This window comes from Mycteria americana, chromosome 10, assembly GCF_035582795.1.
Source record: "Mycteria americana isolate JAX WOST 10 ecotype Jacksonville Zoo and Gardens chromosome 10, USCA_MyAme_1.0, whole genome shotgun sequence".
Taxonomy (NCBI): Eukaryota; Metazoa; Chordata; class Aves; order Ciconiiformes; family Ciconiidae; genus Mycteria; species Mycteria americana.
Genome location: NC_134374.1, coordinates 26,932,467 through 26,954,647, shown reverse-complemented (window position 1 = coordinate 26,954,647; position 22,181 = coordinate 26,932,467).

Genomic DNA, 22,181 nt, shown 5'->3' with positions numbered 1-22,181 from the left:
CTTCTTTCATTCCCCAGCTTGACTGGAACCCGAGGATCGTCTGGGGAAATTTTAAGAGATTCCTCCGGCCCCCTTCAGTCCAACCCAATCTCCGGCATGACTCCAAGGGCTTCTTCTGTCTCTCTTTCCCCATTACTCAGACGGCGTGGACAATTTTTTTCCAACGGCCCTCTTGCTTACAATTTGCACGCCGATTCATTCCCAGGGGAATGTCATAACCATTTCTACTATTATTTCTACAGCCCCTTCCTCACCCACAAAATTCACCTCCTGTATTTTCTCTCCCTTTTTCCTGGTCTTCCCTCAAGGCAGCCAACAAAGCAGCTTGCAGCGTTACTCGTCCCCGCTTCTCCTTCTCTTCTATTTCCTCCCGATTATTACGTACCTTACATGCCATTGAGAAGAACCGTGAGATTGTCATGCCATCCTCGCCCTCTACCTTTTGTCATCTCTTTCTTATATCTGTTGCTGCTTGACCAATAAACGGCGTGTTAAATAACTTTGAATTGCTATCATCTTCCGGATCCAGATCTGTCCGTTTTCGAGCTACTTCACACAATCTCTCAGAGAAGGCTGACGGGGTTTCCTTATGCCCCTGCCTTACTTCAGATAGTTTAGATAAATTCTTGGGCTTTTGCACTCCGTGTTGAATCCCATACAAAATTAACTTCTGATATTCCTTTACCCTCTCTAATCCCTCACACTTGTGTTTGGATCCCACTCCGCATCCTCTTTCGGGAGGTACATATCGGTATTGGGCACCCCCCAAGCACCCCCCCCAACCCACCCGCCTTGTCGATCAGTCCCTCTCTGGCCTTCTCTAAAATTCTTCTCCTCTCCTCAGTGGGAAACAAATATTCTAGCAGAGCCTGTACATCTCCCCAGTTAGGACTAGGAGTCGTGATTAACAGTACTATACATTCCTTCTGGATTGTTTCCATAGGATCCGACTGCCTGTTTGCAGTTTAATAAATCACACGCAGTAAAAGGTACGCGTACGGACACCGGTGTTCCTTCAGGCCCTGCAGCCTGTCTGAGGGCAGCTCGAACTATCGGTTTCTCTCCCCTTCTTCTTTTAGAGATAGCACTCACAACTCCATTACCACTTGAGCTATCAGATTTGGGCTGTTTGGGGGGAGCTACCAACAGCTGAATATCCTCTTCTGAGTTTTCCCATTCAATACAACGAGGTTTTCCCTTTTTCTCTTTTAACACATATATTCCAATCCGATGTTTAGCGTCCACTAAACCACCTTTCTTCCTAATATCCCAATCGCGTCTTAACGAAAAAAACATATCCACAGAAGGCATTTCATCCCATTTTTCAGTTCCCCGACAACACAACATTAATTCCGATATAGTGTTATATTTCAAGGATCCGTTCTCAGGCCATTTCTCACCATCTTCCCATTGATATTGTGGCCACCGTTGATTACGATATCGTTTTAGCTGATTTTCAGTCATGGCATCTCCCCCAAGTTTATTGCAATGCTTCAGGATGCATCCTAGAGGAGAGCAAAGGGCTGCCTCCTGGGAAGCAGCAGCACCCGTACAGGTACCGAAAAACCCAGTATTTCTATACAAACCAGAACGAGGGACGTCTCCCTCCGTTACTCAGAACAGGACAGCGTGGAGAAACAAACAGAACTACGCTACTGCCACCTGTCTTTCCCGGTGCGTCTTATGCAGAGCCCAGAACAGAACAGAGGCCGCCTGCTTCCCGAGACATCTTGCCCCTACCCCCTTTTCTCCTAGCCCCACAAAACACCTCTTGTCAGGAACATTGCACCCTTTTGTCACTTACCGCCCGACCGCAGGAGAGGAGCTGAAGGAGTCCCCAGTCGACAGGTCGGTGCGCGCTGGAGTCCGCTCAGGCCTCTTCTCCCTGTCGGATGCGGCAAGACGAACCGGGCGAGGCTGTCAGCTCGGTCCCACCTGGGGTGTCAAAACTGTTAGCCCACAAGCGTGAGGTCGTCTACCCGGTGTGCGGGACGCCAATATACACACAGGGCAGAGGTGTTTTTATGTCACGTCTGCGCAGAGATGGGTGCTAGGCGGCAGCTCCACAAAGCTAGCACAAAGTTCGCTCCTACAGGTACAGTATTTATACAGGCTAGCTATGCATATGCATAAGTCATTACACAAAGCAGTTTTCTATTGGTCTACATTTCTCTTATTTCAACTTCAAGCTACAGCGCGACTTTAACATGCTGCGCACGCTCAGAGGCGAGGGCTCTCTGCTTGGGCTGGTGTCTCCAGCTCGAGGGCTGTGACTTTTAGTATCATAAGGAGGATAGTTTGCGGGAGGGTGCTTCTTATCACGCTCCTACTAGTTGTTTCGGACGGTTCCCAAAACATTTCCATTAGCTTACCTATTTCTTCAGGATGTGCTTCTCTCCCAAGGACAGTAATTCTTGTTTAGACGTTCCACTTTCCAGCCTCAATCCTCCTTATCAGTTTGACGTAAGCCCTGGCCTTCCACCAGCTCCTGGGAGACGACACCGTCAGACTACAACACGACCGTTCTTTGACGCCAGTCAGTGGGTTCAGAATTAGGAACAGAAAGAACAGGACAAGCTAAACACCCACACAAGCCTCATATCCCTAAGAAATGATTAAAAAAACCCCAACGGACCCCATTTTAGATTGCGTTGGCTTAGGGGCTGCCTCCTTCAAGTGCCAGAGCGGACCGGTGGAATCAGTCACAGAACCCAGCTGCCCTCCAGGAGACAGCCCTGGTCCTCGCAAGGCAAATTTTTCAAAACATCGTGCTATTTTCCGATTTTATCAACTGCAGCGGGCTTGCCCTACCAGCACGAGTTGAGGACATTTTCCTGTGGGTTCATTTGACGCTACAGGAAGCCTTGAGCAGGTACAAGCAACCAAGCGCGAGATAGAAAGTCAGCTAAGAGACCAGCTGCCGTACAAAATGTGTTCAAGATCGTGCCTGCGGGAACGGCACAAAGCCCACGATGACTGAACAAGTATGTCGGAGGCCCTACGGCAAACAGCGCCGACGTTTCGTGAAGCTCTTTTCCTGTCAAGAAGAGGACCTTTTATGCAGTATCTCTACTGGAATTCAGGCTGCTTCCTACACATTCTGGCAAGTTAGCTTTCACAGAAACCCCGAGAACCTCAACCACCAAGCAACGTTTGTCATTCTTGCTCTCTACCTACGGGGAATTTCGGCGAATCAGAACACCACTTAAAGCAAAATTCTGGGTCTGTTTCACGCCAATCAAATAGCTAAGCCATGGACAGGGCTCTGTAGAAAGACAACGACTTGAAAAGATAAAGATAGGAGAGTACTCACTTTTCTGAAATTTCTTCCAGTCGTTCCATTGATTTAGCAGCCCAACCCAGCCGTCGAAATGCTGGTGCAACAGAGAGAGCAGTAGCATGTCCACGCCATTCCCCCCTAGCCACACAGCCTTCCGCTTTGCCCATTGCTGCCAACAGCCAGAGCATCGGCGCCGTAGCACCTTGGGAATAACGCCCCTCCCATAGCTACACACCTTTACAAAAGAACCGAGCAGGGTGGAAACAGACATTGCAATGCTTGCGGTAAGGGCTCAAACAGGGATGCCTATGTTATCACTCTGAGATTCAGCAACCACTAAAAATGTCATTTTGCTGCAGTATTACGGGAGTTCATTGACTAGTGTCAAAAACATTTTGTTGCAAATTCATTCTTTCAAGCATGACTTCCAAAGGCAAATGTTAAGTAATTCTCGTGAGCCTTTAACTGAGCGGAATGCAGGATCTGACTAAAATAATGGCCGATACCGCAGGGCCAGCCCCATCCTCAGTCCTTTTTAAACCCTGGGCCCAGCCCCATCCTCACCTCATGGGTCCCACCTGTGCTGCCCCGGGCCACAGCTGGAGCCCACGCCATGGGGAACAGGGGGCCAATTACCCCAACCCTCACAAGCCAGGCACAGCCAGCAACCTGGCACAGGCATGGGCACACACCACCACCAAGCTGGCGCTGCCATGGGCAGATGCTGCCGCCAAGCTGGCACCGGCCTGGCAGACTTCACTTTACAGCCCAAAGCCGAGGTTGGCCTCTAAACAAGAAAACACGTGAAAGCATCCTTACAGGATGCCGGTCCAGTGGTGTCCACGATAGCTCTCACAGCCTCCCATGTAATAGACAGCTCCCCTGTCCGGGACCACATTTTGCATGTCCCAGGCCCTCCCCGCACCCCTGTTGAAAATCAAACAGAACAATTAAGGACTCTGCTTCATCGCCTCAGCCTCCAAAAGACGCTTCCTTCCTCTGCTAACGCTCGACACAGATATCCCCATGCCGTTCCTTGAATGCAGGCTGGCCTTGGGTGCCTGTACTGCCAAAGGAAGAGAAAAAGATCGTGCTCTTGTCACGTGCTCCATCATCCTCTTGTTCTTCAAGAAAACAGAAGAAAGCTACCATCCCCATTGCTACATAGGAGAAATTTGTGCGGGGGATGGCTGAGCCCATCCCCAGAAATGGAACACTCTGCTATGACCCTGCTTTGCCTTTTGGCGACAGCGCCCGCCATCGGTGTGCCCCAAACAGGCGAGGTCCCGTTCAGGCTGGCATCCGCCACAAAGAGGAGAGGTCCCCTGGGGGCTGAACAGAGTCAACTGAACAGAGTCTTCAGAAGAACTTAGCCGTGCATTCAGTTGACAAGTAAATCCCACCCAAGCAATGGTAGGGGGCATTCTGGCATCTAAAGGAATTCAGGAGTTAATTTAGTGTTTCCCATGGAACATTCCATAGGCTGTAAAAACAGCCTTAAAGTCTTTTTTCCTCTTGCACCAACAACGCTTCTTTTACTTCTACTTAAGGGTCCCCTACAACTACTTACTGCAGCATGTGTGGCTCCGCTATCAATAATGAAAAATAAAAAAAATCTCTTCTTTCATTCCCCAGCTTGACTGGAACCCGAGGATCGTCTGGGGAAATTTTAAGAGATTCCTCCGGCCCCCTTCAGTCCAACCCAATCTCCGGCATGACTCCAAGGGCTTCTTCTGTCTCTCTTTCCCCATTACTCAGACGGCGTGGACAATTTTTTTCCAACGGCCCTCTTGCTTACAATTTGCACGCCGATTCATTCCCAGGGGAATGTCATAACCATTTCTACTATTATTTCTACAGCCCCTTCCTCACCCACAAAATTCACCTCCTGTATTTTCTCTCCCTTTTTCCTGGTCTTCCCTCAAGGCAGCCAACAAAGCAGCTTGCAGCGTTACTCGTCCCCGCTTCTCCTTCTCTTCTATTTCCTCCCGATTATTACGTACCTTACATGCCATTGAGAAGAACCGTGAGATTGTCATGCCATCCTCGCCCTCTACCTTTTGTCATCTCTTTCTTATATCTGTTGCTGCTTGACCAATAAACGGCGTGTTAAATAACTTTGAATTGCTATCATCTTCCGGATCCAGATCTGTCCGTTTTCGAGCTACTTCACACAATCTCTCAGAGAAGGCTGACGGGGTTTCCTTATGCCCCTGCCTTACTTCAGATAGTTTAGATAAATTCTTGGGCTTTTGCACTCCGTGTTGAATCCCATACAAAATTAACTTCTGATATTCCTTTACCCTCTCTAATCCCTCACACTTGTGTTTGGATCCCACTCCGCATCCTCTTTCGGGAGGTACATATCGGTATTGGGCACCCCCCAAGCACCCCCCCCAACCCACCCGCCTTGTCGATCAGTCCCTCTCTGGCCTTCTCTAAAATTCTTCTCCTCTCCTCAGTGGGAAACAAATATTCTAGCAGAGCCTGTACATCTCCCCAGTTAGGACTAGGAGTCGTGATTAACAGTACTATACATTCCTTCTGGATTGTTTCCATAGGATCCGACTGCCTGTTTGCAGTTTAATAAATCACACGCAGTAAAAGGTACGCGTACGGACACCGGTGTTCCTTCAGGCCCTGCAGCCTGTCTGAGGGCAGCTCGAACTATCGGTTTCTCTCCCCTTCTTCTTTTAGAGATAGCACTCACAACTCCATTACCACTTGAGCTATCAGATTTGGGCTGTTTGGGGGGAGCTACCAACAGCTGAATATCCTCTTCTGAGTTTTCCCATTCAATACAACGAGGTTTTCCCTTTTTCTCTTTTAACACATATATTCCAATCCGATGTTTAGCGTCCACTAAACCACCTTTCTTCCTAATATCCCAATCGCGTCTTAACGAAAAAAACATATCCACAGAAGGCATTTCATCCCATTTTTCAGTTCCCCGACAACACAACATTAATTCCGATATAGTGTTATATTTCAAGGATCCGTTCTCAGGCCATTTCTCACCATCTTCCCATTGATATTGTGGCCACCGTTGATTACGATATCGTTTTAGCTGATTTTCAGTCATGGCATCTCCCCCAAGTTTATTGCAATGCTTCAGGATGCATCCTAGAGGAGAGCAAAGGGCTGCCTCCTGGGAAGCAGCAGCACCCGTACAGGTACCGAAAAACCCAGTATTTCTATACAAACCAGAACGAGGGACGTCTCCCTCCGTTACTCAGAACAGGACAGCGTGGAGAAACAAACAGAACTACGCTACTGCCACCTGTCTTTCCCGGTGCGTCTTATGCAGAGCCCAGAACAGAACAGAGGCCGCCTGCTTCCCGAGACATCTTGCCCCTACCCCCTTTTCTCCTAGCCCCACAAAACACCTCTTGTCAGGAACATTGCACCCTTTTGTCACTTACCGCCCGACCGCAGGAGAGGAGCTGAAGGAGTCCCCAGTCGACAGGTCGGTGCGCGCTGGAGTCCGCTCAGGCCTCTTCTCCCTGTCGGATGCGGCAAGACGAACCGGGCGAGGCTGTCAGCTCGGTCCCACCTGGGGTGTCAAAACTGTTAGCCCACAAGCGTGAGGTCGTCTACCCGGTGTGCGGGACGCCAATATACACACAGGGCAGAGGTGTTTTTATGTCACGTCTGCGCAGAGATGGGTGCTAGGCGGCAGCTCCACAAAGCTAGCACAAAGTTCGCTCCTACAGGTACAGTATTTATACAGGCTAGCTATGCATATGCATAAGTCATTACACAAAGCAGTTTTCTATTGGTCTACATTTCTCTTATTTCAACTTCAAGCTACAGCGCGACTTTAACATGCTGCGCACGCTCAGAGGCGAGGGCTCTCTGCTTGGGCTGGTGTCTCCAGCTCGAGGGCTGTGACTTTTAGTATCATAAGGAGGATAGTTTGCGGGAGGGTGCTTCTTATCACGCTCCTACTAGTTGTTTCGGACGGTTCCCAAAACATTTCCATTAGCTTACCTATTTCTTCAGGATGTGCTTCTCTCCCAAGGACAGTAATTCTTGTTTAGACGTTCCACTTTCCAGCCTCAATCCTCCTTATCAGTTTGACGTAAGCCCTGGCCTTCCACCAGCTCCTGGGAGACGACACCGTCAGACTACAACACGACCGTTCTTTGACGCCAGTCAGTGGGTTCAGAATTAGGAACAGAAAGAACAGGACAAGCTAAACACCCACACAAGCCTCATATCCCTAAGAAATGATTAAAAAAACCCCAACGGACCCCATTTTAGATTGCGTTGGCTTAGGGGCTGCCTCCTTCAAGTGCCAGAGCGGACCGGTGGAATCAGTCACAGAACCCAGCTGCCCTCCAGGAGACAGCCCTGGTCCTCGCAAGGCAAATTTTTCAAAACATCGTGCTATTTTCCGATTTTATCAACTGCAGCGGGCTTGCCCTACCAGCACGAGTTGAGGACATTTTCCTGTGGGTTCATTTGACGCTACAGGAAGCCTTGAGCAGGTACAAGCAACCAAGCGCGAGATAGAAAGTCAGCTAAGAGACCAGCTGCCGTACAAAATGTGTTCAAGATCGTGCCTGCGGGAACGGCACAAAGCCCACGATGACTGAACAAGTATGTCGGAGGCCCTACGGCAAACAGCGCCGACGTTTCGTGAAGCTCTTTTCCTGTCAAGAAGAGGACCTTTTATGCAGTATCTCTACTGGAATTCAGGCTGCTTCCTACACATTCTGGCAAGTTAGCTTTCACAGAAACCCCGAGAACCTCAACCACCAAGCAACGTTTGTCATTCTTGCTCTCTACCTACGGGGAATTTCGGCGAATCAGAACACCACTTAAAGCAAAATTCTGGGTCTGTTTCACGCCAATCAAATAGCTAAGCCATGGACAGGGCTCTGTAGAAAGACAACGACTTGAAAAGATAAAGATAGGAGAGTACTCACTTTTCTGAAATTTCTTCCAGTCGTTCCATTGATTTAGCAGCCCAACCCAGCCGTCGAAATGCTGGTGCAACAGAGAGAGCAGTAGCATGTCCACGCCATTCCCCCCTAGCCACACAGCCTTCCGCTTTGCCCATTGCTGCCAACAGCCAGAGCATCGGCGCCGTAGCACCTTGGGAATAACGCCCCTCCCATAGCTACACACCTTTACAAAAGAACCGAGCAGGGTGGAAACAGACATTGCAATGCTTGCGGTAAGGGCTCAAACAGGGATGCCTATGTTATCACTCTGAGATTCAGCAACCACTAAAAATGTCATTTTGCTGCAGTATTACGGGAGTTCATTGACTAGTGTCAAAAACATTTTGTTGCAAATTCATTCTTTCAAGCATGACTTCCAAAGGCAAATGTTAAGTAATTCTCGTGAGCCTTTAACTGAGCGGAATGCAGGATCTGACTAAAATAATGGCCGATACCGCAGGGCCAGCCCCATCCTCAGTCCTTTTTAAACCCTGGGCCCAGCCCCATCCTCACCTCATGGGTCCCACCTGTGCTGCCCCGGGCCACAGCTGGAGCCCACGCCATGGGGAACAGGGGGCCAATTACCCCAACCCTCACAAGCCAGGCACAGCCAGCAACCTGGCACAGGCATGGGCACACACCACCACCAAGCTGGCGCTGCCATGGGCAGATGCTGCCGCCAAGCTGGCACCGGCCTGGCAGACTTCACTTTACAGCCCAAAGCCGAGGTTGGCCTCTAAACAAGAAAACACGTGAAAGCATCCTTACAGGATGCCGGTCCAGTGGTGTCCACGATAGCTCTCACAGCCTCCCATGTAATAGACAGCTCCCCTGTCCGGGACCACATTTTGCATGTCCCAGGCCCTCCCCGCACCCCTGTTGAAAATCAAACAGAACAATTAAGGACTCTGCTTCATCGCCTCAGCCTCCAAAAGACGCTTCCTTCCTCTGCTAACGCTCGACACAGATATCCCCATGCCGTTCCTTGAATGCAGGCTGGCCTTGGGTGCCTGTACTGCCAAAGGAAGAGAAAAAGATCGTGCTCTTGTCACGTGCTCCATCATCCTCTTGTTCTTCAAGAAAACAGAAGAAAGCTACCATCCCCATTGCTACATAGGAGAAATTTGTGCGGGGGATGGCTGAGCCCATCCCCAGAAATGGAACACTCTGCTATGACCCTGCTTTGCCTTTTGGCGACAGCGCCCGCCATCGGTGTGCCCCAAACAGGCGAGGTCCCGTTCAGGCTGGCATCCGCCACAAAGAGGAGGGGTCCCCTGGGGGCTGAACAGAGTCAACTGAACAGAGTCTTCAGAAGAACTTAGCCGTGCATTCAGTTGACAAGTAAATCCCACCCAAGCAATGGTAGGGGGCATTCTGGCATCTAAAGGAATTCAGGAGTTAATTTAGTGTTTCCCATGGAACATTCCATAGGCTGTAAAAACAGCCTTAAAGTCTTTTTTCCTCTTGCACCAACAACGCTTCTTTTACTTCTACTTAAGGGTCCCCTACAACTACTTACTGCAGCATGTGTGGCTCCGCTATCAATAATGAAAAATAAAAAAAATCTCTTCTTTCATTCCCCAGCTTGACTGGAACCCGAGGATCGTCTGGGGAAATTTTAAGAGATTCCTCCGGCCCCCTTCAGTCCAACCCAATCTCCGGCATGACTCCAAGGGCTTCTTCTGTCTCTCTTTCCCCATTACTCAGACGGCGTGGACAATTTTTTTCCAACGGCCCTCTTGCTTACAATTTGCACGCCGATTCATTCCCAGGGGAATGTCATAACCATTTCTACTATTATTTCTACAGCCCCTTCCTCACCCACAAAATTCACCTCCTGTATTTTCTCTCCCTTTTTCCTGGTCTTCCCTCAAGGCAGCCAACAAAGCAGCTTGCAGCGTTACTCGTCCCCGCTTCTCCTTCTCTTCTATTTCCTCCCGATTATTACGTACCTTACATGCCATTGAGAAGAACCGTGAGATTGTCATGCCATCCTCGCCCTCTACCTTTTGTCATCTCTTTCTTATATCTGTTGCTGCTTGACCAATAAACGGCGTGTTAAATAACTTTGAATTGCTATCATCTTCCGGATCCAGATCTGTCCGTTTTCGAGCTACTTCACACAATCTCTCAGAGAAGGCTGACGGGGTTTCCTTATGCCCCTGCCTTACTTCAGATAGTTTAGATAAATTCTTGGGCTTTTGCACTCCGTGTTGAATCCCATACAAAATTAACTTCTGATATTCCTTTACCCTCTCTAATCCCTCACACTTGTGTTTGGATCCCACTCCGCATCCTCTTTCGGGAGGTACATATCGGTATTGGGCACCCCCCAAGCACCCCCCCCAACCCACCCGCCTTGTCGATCAGTCCCTCTCTGGCCTTCTCTAAAATTCTTCTCCTCTCCTCAGTGGGAAACAAATATTCTAGCAGAGCCTGTACATCTCCCCAGTTAGGACTAGGAGTCGTGATTAACAGTACTATACATTCCTTCTGGATTGTTTCCATAGGATCCGACTGCCTGTTTGCAGTTTAATAAATCACACGCAGTAAAAGGTACGCGTACGGACACCGGTGTTCCTTCAGGCCCTGCAGCCTGTCTGAGGGCAGCTCGAACTATCGGTTTCTCTCCCCTTCTTCTTTTAGAGATAGCACTCACAACTCCATTACCACTTGAGCTATCAGATTTGGGCTGTTTGGGGGGAGCTACCAACAGCTGAATATCCTCTTCTGAGTTTTCCCATTCAATACAACGAGGTTTTCCCTTTTTCTCTTTTAACACATATATTCCAATCCGATGTTTAGCGTCCACTAAACCACCTTTCTTCCTAATATCCCAATCGCGTCTTAACGAAAAAAACATATCCACAGAAGGCATTTCATCCCATTTTTCAGTTCCCCGACAACACAACATTAATTCCGATATAGTGTTATATTTCAAGGATCCGTTCTCAGGCCATTTCTCACCATCTTCCCATTGATATTGTGGCCACCGTTGATTACGATATCGTTTTAGCTGATTTTCAGTCATGGCATCTCCCCCAAGTTTATTGCAATGCTTCAGGATGCATCCTAGAGGAGAGCAAAGGGCTGCCTCCTGGGAAGCAGCAGCACCCGTACAGGTACCGAAAAACCCAGTATTTCTATACAAACCAGAACGAGGGACGTCTCCCTCCGTTACTCAGAACAGGACAGCGTGGAGAAACAAACAGAACTACGCTACTGCCACCTGTCTTTCCCGGTGCGTCTTATGCAGAGCCCAGAACAGAACAGAGGCCGCCTGCTTCCCGAGACATCTTGCCCCTACCCCCTTTTCTCCTAGCCCCACAAAACACCTCTTGTCAGGAACATTGCACCCTTTTGTCACTTACCGCCCGACCGCAGGAGAGGAGCTGAAGGAGTCCCCAGTCGACAGGTCGGTGCGCGCTGGAGTCCGCTCAGGCCTCTTCTCCCTGTCGGATGCGGCAAGACGAACCGGGCGAGGCTGTCAGCTCGGTCCCACCTGGGGTGTCAAAACTGTTAGCCCACAAGCGTGAGGTCGTCTACCCGGTGTGCGGGACGCCAATATACACACAGGGCAGAGGTGTTTTTCTGTCACGTCTGCGCAGAGATGGGTGCTAGGCGGCAGCTCCACAAAGCTAGCACAAAGTTCGCTCCTACAGGTACAGTATTTATACAGGCTAGCTATGCATATGCATAAGTCATTACACAAAGCAGTTTTCTATTGGTCTACATTTCTCTTATTTCAACTTCAAGCTACAGCGCGACTTTAACATGCTGCGCACGCTCAGAGGCGAGGGCTCTCTGCTTGGGCTGGTGTCTCCAGCTCGAGGGCTGTGCCTTTTAGTATCATAAGGAGGATAGTTTGCGGGAGGGTGCTTCTTATCACGCTCCTACTAGTTGTTTCGGACGGTTCCCAAAACATTTCCATTAGCTTACCTATTTCTTCAGGATGTGCTTCTCTCCCAAGGACAGTAATTCTTGTTTAGACGTTCCACTTTCCAGCCTCAATCCTCCTTATCAGTTTGACGTAAGCCCTGGCCTTCCACCAGCTCCTGGGAGACGACACCGTCAGACTACAACACGACCGTTCTTTGACGCCAGTCAGTGGGTTCAGAATTAGGAACAGAAAGAACAGGACAAGCTAAACACCCACACAAGCCTCATATCCCTAAGAAATGATTAAAAAAACCCCAACGGACCCCATTTTAGATTGCGTTGGCTTAGGGGCTGCCTCCTTCAAGTGCCAGAGCGGACCGGTGGAATCAGTCACAGAACCCAGCTGCCCTCCAGGAGACAGCCCTGGTCCTCGCAAGGCAAATTTTTCAAAACATCGTGCTATTTTCCGATTTTATCAACTGCAGCGGGCTTGCCCTACCAGCACGAGTTGAGGACATTTTCCTGTGGGTTCATTTGACGCTACAGGAAGCCTTGAGCAGGTACAAGCAACCAAGCGCGAGATAGAAAGTCAGCTAAGAGACCAGCTGCCGTACAAAATGTGTTCAAGATCGTGCCTGCGGGAACGGCACAAAGCCCACGATGACTGAACAAGTATGTCGGAGGCCCTACGGCAAACAGCGCCGACGTTTCGTGAAGCTCTTTTCCTGTCAAGAAGAGGACCTTTTATGCAGTATCTCTACTGGAATTCAGGCTGCTTCCTACACATTCTGGCAAGTTAGCTTTCACAGAAACCCCGAGAACCTCAACCACCAAGCAACGTTTGTCATTCTTGCTCTCTACCTACGGGGAATTTCGGCGAATCAGAACACCACTTAAAGCAAAATTCTGGGTCTGTTTCACGCCAATCAAATAGCTAAGCCATGGACAGGGCTCTGTAGAAAGACAACGACTTGAAAAGATAAAGATAGGAGAGTACTCACTTTTCTGAAATTTCTTCCAGTCGTTCCATTGATTTAGCAGCCCAACCCAGCCGTCGAAATGCTGGTGCAACAGAGAGAGCAGTAGCATGTCCACGCCATTCCCCCCTAGCCACACAGCCTTCCGCTTTGCCCATTGCTGCCAACAGCCAGAGCATCGGCGCCGTAGCACCTTGGGAATAACGCCCCTCCCATAGCTACACACCTTTACAAAAGAACCGAGCAGGGTGGAAACAGACATTGCAATGCTTGCGGTAAGGGCTCAAACAGGGATGCCTATGTTATCACTCTGAGATTCAGCAACCACTAAAAATGTCATTTTGCTGCAGTATTACGGGAGTTCATTGACTAGTGTCAAAAACATTTTGTTGCAAATTCATTCTTTCAAGCATGACTTCCAAAGGCAAATGTTAAGTAATTCTCGTGAGCCTTTAACTGAGCGGAATGCAGGATCTGACTAAAATAATGGCCGATACCGCAGGGCCAGCCCCATCCTCAGTCCTTTTTAAACCCTGGGCCCAGCCCCATCCTCACCTCATGGGTCCCACCTGTGCTGCCCCGGGCCACAGCTGGAGCCCACGCCATGGGGAACAGGGGGCCAATTACCCCAACCCTCACAAGCCAGGCACAGCCAGCAACCTGGCACAGGCATGGGCACACACCACCACCAAGCTGGCGCTGCCATGGGCAGATGCTGCCGCCAAGCTGGCACCGGCCTGGCAGACTTCACTTTACAGCCCAAAGCCGAGGTTGGCCTCTAAACAAGAAAACACGTGAAAGCATCCTTACAGGATGCCGGTCCAGTGGTGTCCACGATAGCTCTCACAGCCTCCCATGTAATAGACAGCTCCCCTGTCCGGGACCACATTTTGCATGTCCCAGGCCCTCCCCGCACCCCTGTTGAAAATCAAACAGAACAATTAAGGACTCTGCTTCATCGCCTCAGCCTCCAAAAGACGCTTCCTTCCTCTGCTAACGCTCGACACAGATATCCCCATGCCGTTCCTTGAATGCAGGCTGGCCTTGGGTGCCTGTACTGCCAAAGGAAGAGAAAAAGATCGTGCTCTTGTCACGTGCTCCATCATCCTCTTGTTCTTCAAGAAAACAGAAGAAAGCTACCATCCCCATTGCTACATAGGAGAAATTTGTGCGGGGGATGGCTGAGCCCATCCCCAGAAATGGAACACTCTGCTATGACCCTGCTTTGCCTTTTGGCGACAGCGCCCGCCATCGGTGTGCCCCAAACAGGCGAGGTCCCGTTCAGGCTGGCATCCGCCACAAAGAGGAGAGGTCCCCTGGGGGCTGAACAGAGTCAACTGAACAGAGTCTTCAGAAGAACTTAGCCGTGCATTCAGTTGACAAGTAAATCCCACCCAAGCAATGGTAGGGGGCATTCTGGCATCTAAAGGAATTCAGGAGTTAATTTAGTGTTTCCCATGGAACATTCCATAGGCTGTAAAAACAGCCTTAAAGTCTTTTTTCCTCTTGCACCAACAACGCTTCTTTTACTTCTACTTAAGGGTCCCCTACAACTACTTACTGCAGCATGTGTGGCTCCGCTATCAATAATGAAAAATAAAAAAAATCTCTTCTTTCATTCCCCAGCTTGACTGGAACCCGAGGATCGTCTGGGGAAATTTTAAGAGATTCCTCCGGCCCCCTTCAGTCCAACCCAATCTCCGGCATGACTCCAAGGGCTTCTTCTGTCTCTCTTTCCCCATTACTCAGACGGCGTGGACAATTTTTTTCCAACGGCCCTCTTGCTTACAATTTGCACGCCGATTCATTCCCAGGGGAATGTCATAACCATTTCTACTATTATTTCTACAGCCCCTTCCTCACCCACAAAATTCACCTCCTGTATTTTCTCTCCCTTTTTCCTGGTCTTCCCTCAAGGCAGCCAACAAAGCAGCTTGCAGCGTTACTCGTCCCCGCTTCTCCTTCTCTTCTATTTCCTCCCGATTATTACGTACCTTACATGCCATTGAGAAGAACCGTGAGATTGTCATGCCATCCTCGCCCTCTACCTTTTGTCATCTCTTTCTTATATCTGTTGCTGCTTGACCAATAAACGGCGTGTTAAATAACTTTGAATTGCTATCATCTTCCGGATCCAGATCTGTCCGTTTTCGAGCTACTTCACACAATCTCTCAGAGAAGGCTGACGGGGTTTCCTTATGCCCCTGCCTTACTTCAGATAGTTTAGATAAATTCTTGGGCTTTTGCACTCCGTGTTGAATCCCATACAAAATTAACTTCTGATATTCCTTTACCCTCTCTAATCCCTCACACTTGTGTTTGGATCCCACTCCGCATCCTCTTTCGGGAGGTACATATCGGTATTGGGCACCCCCCAAGCACCCCCCCCAACCCACCCGCCTTGTCGATCAGTCCCTCTCTGGCCTTCTCTAAAATTCTTCTCCTCTCCTCAGTGGGAAACAAATATTCTAGCAGAGCCTGTACATCTCCCCAGTTAGGACTAGGAGTCGTGATTAACAGTACTATACATTCCTTCTGGATTGTTTCCATAGGATCCGACTGCCTGTTTGCAGTTTAATAAATCACACGCAGTAAAAGGTACGCGTACGGACACCGGTGTTCCTTCAGGCCCTGCAGCCTGTCTGAGGGCAGCTCGAACTATCGGTTTCTCTCCCCTTCTTCTTTTAGAGATAGCACTCACAACTCCATTACCACTTGAGCTATCAGATTTGGGCTGTTTGGGGGGAGCTACCAACAGCTGAATATCCTCTTCTGAGTTTTCCCATTCAATACAACGAGGTTTTCCCTTTTTCTCTTTTAACACATATATTCCAATCCGATGTTTAGCGTCCACTAAACCACCTTTCTTCCTAATATCCCAATCGCGTCTTAACGAAAAAAACATATCCACAGAAGGCATTTCATCCCATTTTTCAGTTCCCCGACAACACAACATTAATTCCGATATAGTGTTATATTTCAAGGATCCGTTCTCAGGCCATTTCTCACCATCTTCCCATTGATATTGTGGCCACCGTTGATTACGATATCGTTTTAGCTGATTTTCAGTCATGGCATCTCCCCCAAGTTTATTGCAATGCTTCAGGATGCATCCTAGAGGAGAGCAAAGGGCTGCCTCCTGGGAAGCAGCAGCACCCGTACAGGTACCGAAAAACCCAGTATTTCTATACAAACCAGAACGAGGGACGTCTCCCTCCGTTACTCAGAACAGGACAGCGTGGAGAAACAAACAGAACTACGCTACTGCCACCTGTCTTTCCCGGTGCGTCTTATGCAGAGCCCAGAACAGAACAGAGGCCGCCTGCTTCCCGAGACATCTTGCCCCTACCCCCTTTTCTCCTAGCCCCACAAAACACCTCTTGTCAGGAACATTGCACCCTTTTGTCACTTACCGCCCGACCGCAGGAGAGGAGCTGAAGGAGTCCCCAGTCGACAGGTCGGTGCGCGCTGGAGTCCGCTCAGGCCTCTTCTCCCTGTCGGATGCGGCAAGACGAACCGGGCGAGGCTGTCAGCTCGGTCCCACCTGGGGTGTCAAAACTGTTAGCCCACAAGCGTGAGGTCGTCTACCCGGTGTGCGGGACGCCAATATACACACAGGGCAGAGGTGTTTTTATGTCACGTCTGCGCAGAGATGGGTGCTAGGCGGCAGCTCCACAAAGCTAGCACAAAGTTCGCTCCTACAGGTACAGTACTTATACAGGCTAGCTATGCATATGCATAAGTCATTACACAAAGCAGTTTTCTATTGGTCTACATTTCTCTTATTTCAACTTCAAGCTACAGCGCGACTTTAACATGCTGCGCACGCTCAGAGGCGAGGGCTCTCTGCTTGGGCTGGTGTCTCCAGCTCGAGGGCTGTGCCTTTTAGTATCATAAGGAGGATAGTTTGCGGGAGGGTGCTTCTTATCACGCTCCTACTAGTTGTTTCGGACGGTTCCCAAAACATTTCCATTAGCTTACCTATTTCTTCAGGATGTGCTTCTCTCCCAAGGACAGTAATTCTTGTTTAGACGTTCCACTTTCCAGCCTCAATCCTCCTTATCAGTTTGACGTAAGCCCTGGCCTTCCACCAGCTCCTGGGAGACGACACCGTCAGACTACAACACGACCGTTCTTTGACGCCAGTCAGTGGGTTCAGAATTAGGAACAGAAAGAACAGGACAAGCTAAACACCCACACAAGCCTCATATCCCTAAGAAATGATTAAAAAAACCCCAACGGACCCCATTTTAGATTGCGTTGGCTTAGGGGCTGCCTCCTTCAAGTGCCAGAGCGGACCGGTGGAATCAGTCACAGAACCCAGCTGCCCTCCAGGAGACAGCCCTGGTCCTCGCAAGGCAAATTTTTCAAAACATCGTGCTATTTTCCGATTTTATCAACTGCAGCGGGCTTGCCCTACCAGCACGAGTTGAGGACATTTTCCTGTGGGTTCATTTGACGCTACAGGAAGCCTTGAGCAGGTACAAGCAACCAAGCGCGAGATAGAAAGTCAGCTAAGAGACCAGCTGCCGTACAAAATGTGTTCAAGATCGTGCCTGCGGGAACGGCACAAAGCCCACGATGACTGAACAAGTATGTCGGAGGCCCTACGGCAAACAGCGCCGACGTTTCGTGAAGCTCTTTTCCTGTCAAGAAGAGGACCTTTTATGCAGTATCTCTACTGGAATTCAGGCTGCTTCCTACACATTCTGGCAAGTTAGCTTTCACAGAAACCCCGAGAACCTCAACCACCAAGCAACGTTTGTCATTCTTGCTCTCTACCTACGGGGAATTTCGGCGAATCAGAACACCACTTAAAGCAAAATTCTGGGTCTGTTTCACGCCAATCAAATAGCTAAGCCATGGACAGGGCTCTGTAGAAAGACAACGACTTGAAAAGATAAAGATAGGAGAGTACTCACTTTTCTGAAATTTCTTCCAGTCGTTCCATTGATTTAGCAGCCCAACCCAGCCGTCGAAATGCTGGTGCAACAGAGAGAGCAGTAGCATGTCCACGCCATTCCCCCCTAGCCACACAGCCTTCCGCTTTGCCCATTGCTGCCAACAGCCAGAGCATCGGCGCCGTAGCACCTTGGGAATAACGCCCCTCCCATAGCTACACACCTTTACAAAAGAACCGAGCAGGGTGGAAACAGACATTGCAATGCTTGCGGTAAGGGCTCAAACAGGGATGCCTATGTTATCACTCTGAGATTCAGCAACCACTAAAAATGTCATTTTGCTGCAGTATTACGGGAGTTCATTGACTAGTGTCAAAAACATTTTGTTGCAAATTCATTCTTTCAAGCATGACTTCCAAAGGCAAATGTTAAGTAATTCTCGTGAGCCTTTAACTGAGCGGAATGCAGGATCTGACTAAAATAATGGCCGATACCGCAGGGCCAGCCCCATCCTCAGTCCTTTTTAAACCCTGGGCCCAGCCCCATCCTCACCTCATGGGTCCCACCTGTGCTGCCCCGGGCCACAGCTGGAGCCCACGCCATGGGGAACAGGGGGCCAATTACCCCAACCCTCACAAGCCAGGCACAGCCAGCAACCTGGCACAGGCATGGGCACACACCACCACCAAGCTGGCGCTGCCATGGGCAGATGCTGCCGCCAAGCTGGCACCGGCCTGGCAGACTTCACTTTACAGCCCAAAGCCGAGGTTGGCCTCTAAACAAGAAAACACGTGAAAGCATCCTTACAGGATGCCGGTCCAGTGGTGTCCACGATAGCTCTCACAGCCTCCCATGTAATAGACAGCTCCCCTGTCCGGGACCACATTTTGCATGTCCCAGGCCCTCCCCGCACCCCTGTTGAAAATCAAACAGAACAATTAAGGACTCTGCTTCATCGCCTCAGCCTCCAAAAGACGCTTCCTTCCTCTGCTAACGCTCGACACAGATATCCCCATGCCGTTCCTTGAATGCAGGCTGGCCTTGGGTGCCTGTACTGCCAAAGGAAGAGAAAAAGATCGTGCTCTTGTCACGTGCTCCATCATCCTCTTGTTCTTCAAGAAAACAGAAGAAAGCTACCATCCCCATTGCTACATAGGAGAAATTTGTGCGGGGGATGGCTGAGCCCATCCCCAGAAATGGAACACTCTGCTATGACCCTGCTTTGCCTTTTGGCGACAGCGCCCGCCATCGGTGTGCCCCAAACAGGCGAGGTCCCGTTCAGGCTGGCATCCGCCACAAAGAGGAGAGGTCCCCTGTGGGCTGAACAGAGTCAACTGAACAGAGTCTTCAGAAGAACTTAGCCGTGCATTCAGTTGACAAGTAAATCCCACCCAAGCAATGGTAGGGGGCATTCTGGCATCTAAAGGAATTCAGGAGTTAATTTAGTGTTTCCCATGGAACATTCCATAGGCTGTAAAAACAGCCTTAAAGTCTTTTTTCCTCTTGCACCAACAACGCTTCTTTTACTTCTACTTAAGGGTCCCCTACAACTACTTACTGCAGCATGTGTGGCTCCGCTATCAATAATGAAAAATAAAAAAAATCTCTTCTTTCATTCCCCAGCTTGACTGGAACCCGAGGATCGTCTGGGGAAATTTTAAGAGATTCCTCCGGCCCCCTTCAGTCCAACCCAATCTCCGGCATGACTCCAAGGGCTTCTTCTGTCTCTCTTTCCCCATTACTCAGACGGCGTGGACAATTTTTTTCCAACGGCCCTCTTGCTTACAATTTGCACGCCGATTCATTCCCAGGGGAATGTCATAACCATTTCTACTATTATTTCTACAGCCCCTTCCTCACCCACAAAATTCACCTCCTGTATTTTCTCTCCCTTTTTCCTGGTCTTCCCTCAAGGCAGCCAACAAAGCAGCTTGCAGCGTTACTCGTCCCCGCTTCTCCTTCTCTTCTATTTCCTCCCGATTATTACGTACCTTACATGCCATTGAGAAGAACCGTGAGATTGTCATGCCATCCTCGCCCTCTACCTTTTGTCATCTCTTTCTTATATCTGTTGCTGCTTGACCAATAAACGGCGTGTTAAATAACTTTGAATTGCTATCATCTTCCGGATCCAGATCTGTCCGTTTTCGAGCTACTTCACACAATCTCTCAGAGAAGGCTGACGGGGTTTCCTTATGCCCCTGCCTTACTTCAGATAGTTTAGATAAATTCTTGGGCTTTTGCACTCCGTGTTGAATCCCATACAAAATTAACTTCTGATATTCCTTTACCCTCTCTAATCCCTCACACTTGTGTTTGGATCCCACTCCGCATCCTCTTTCGGGAGGTACATATCGGTATTGGGCACCCCCCAAGCACCCCCCCCAACCCACCCGCCTTGTCGATCAGTCCCTCTCTGGCCTTCTCTAAAATTCTTCTCCTCTCCTCAGTGGGAAACAAATATTCTAGCAGAGCCTGTACATCTCCCCAGTTAGGACTAGGAGTCGTGATTAACAGTACTATACATTCCTTCTGGATTGTTTCCATAGGATCCGACTGCCTGTTTGCAGTTTAATAAATCACACGCAGTAAAAGGTACGCGTACGGACACCGGTGTTCCTTCAGGCCCTGCAGCCTGTCTGAGGGCAGCTCGAACTATCGGTTTCTCTCCCCTTCTTCTTTTAGAGATAGCACTCACAACTCCATTACCACTTGAGCTATCAGATTTGGGCTGTTTGGGGGGAGCTACCAACAGCTGAATATCCTCTTCTGAGTTTTCCCATTCAATACAACGAGGTTTTCCCTTTTTCTCTTTTAACACATATATTCCAATCCGATGTTTAGCGTCCACTAAACCACCTTTCTTCCTAATATCCCAATCGCGTCTTAACGAAAAAAACATATCCACAGAAGGCATTTCATCCCATTTTTCAGTTCCCCGACAACACAACATTAATTCCGATATAGTGTTATATTTCAAGGATCCGTTCTCAGGCCATTTCTCACCATCTTCCCATTGATATTGTGGCCACCGTTGATTACGATATCGTTTTAGCTGATTTTCAGTCATGGCATCTCCCCCAAGTTTATTGCAATGCTTCAGGATGCATCCTAGAGGAGAGCAAAGGGCTGCCTCCTGGGAAGCAGCAGCACCCGTACAGGTACCGAAAAACCCAGTATTTCTATACAAACCAGAACGAGGGACGTCTCCCTCCGTTACTCAGAACAGGACAGCGTGGAGAAACAAACAGAACTACGCTACTGCCACCTGTCTTTCCCGGTGCGTCTTATGCAGAGCCCAGAACAGAACAGAGGCCGCCTGCTTCCCGAGACATCTTGCCCCTACCCCCTTTTCTCCTAGCCCCACAAAACACCTCTTGTCAGGAACATTGCACCCTTTTGTCACTTACCGCCCGACCGCAGGAGAGGAGCTGAAGGAGTCCCCAGTCGACAGGTCGGTGCGCGCTGGAGTCCGCTCAGGCCTCTTCTCCCTGTCGGATGCGGCAAGACGAACCGGGCGAGGCTGTCAGCTCGGTCCCACCTGGGGTGTCAAAACTGTTAGCCCACAAGCGTGAGGTCGTCTACCCGGTGTGCGGGACGCCAATATACACACAGGGCAGAGGTGTTTTTATGTCACGTCTGCGCAGAGATGGGTGCTAGGCGGCAGCTCCACAAAGCTAGCACAAAGTTCGCTCCTACAGGTACAGTACTTATACAGGCTAGCTATGCATATGCATAAGTCATTACACAAAGCAGTTTTCTATTGGTCTACATTTCTCTTATTTCAACTTCAAGCTACAGCGCGACTTTAACATGCTGCGCACGCTCAGAGGCGAGGGCTCTCTGCTTGGGCTGGTGTCTCCAGCTCGAGGGCTGTGACTTTTAGTATCATAAGGAGGATAGTTTGCGGGAGGGTGCTTCTTATCACGCTCCTACTAGTTGTTTCGGACGGTTCCCAAAACATTTCCATTAGCTTACCTATTTCTTCAGGATGTGCTTCTCTCCCAAGGACAGTAATTCTTGTTTAGACGTTCCACTTTCCAGCCTCAATCCTCCTTATCAGTTTGACGTAAGCCCTGGCCTTCCACCAGCTCCTGGGAGACGACACCGTCAGACTACAACACGACCGTTCTTTGACGCCAGTCAGTGGGTTCAGAATTAGGAACAGAAAGAACAGGACAAGCTAAACACCCAC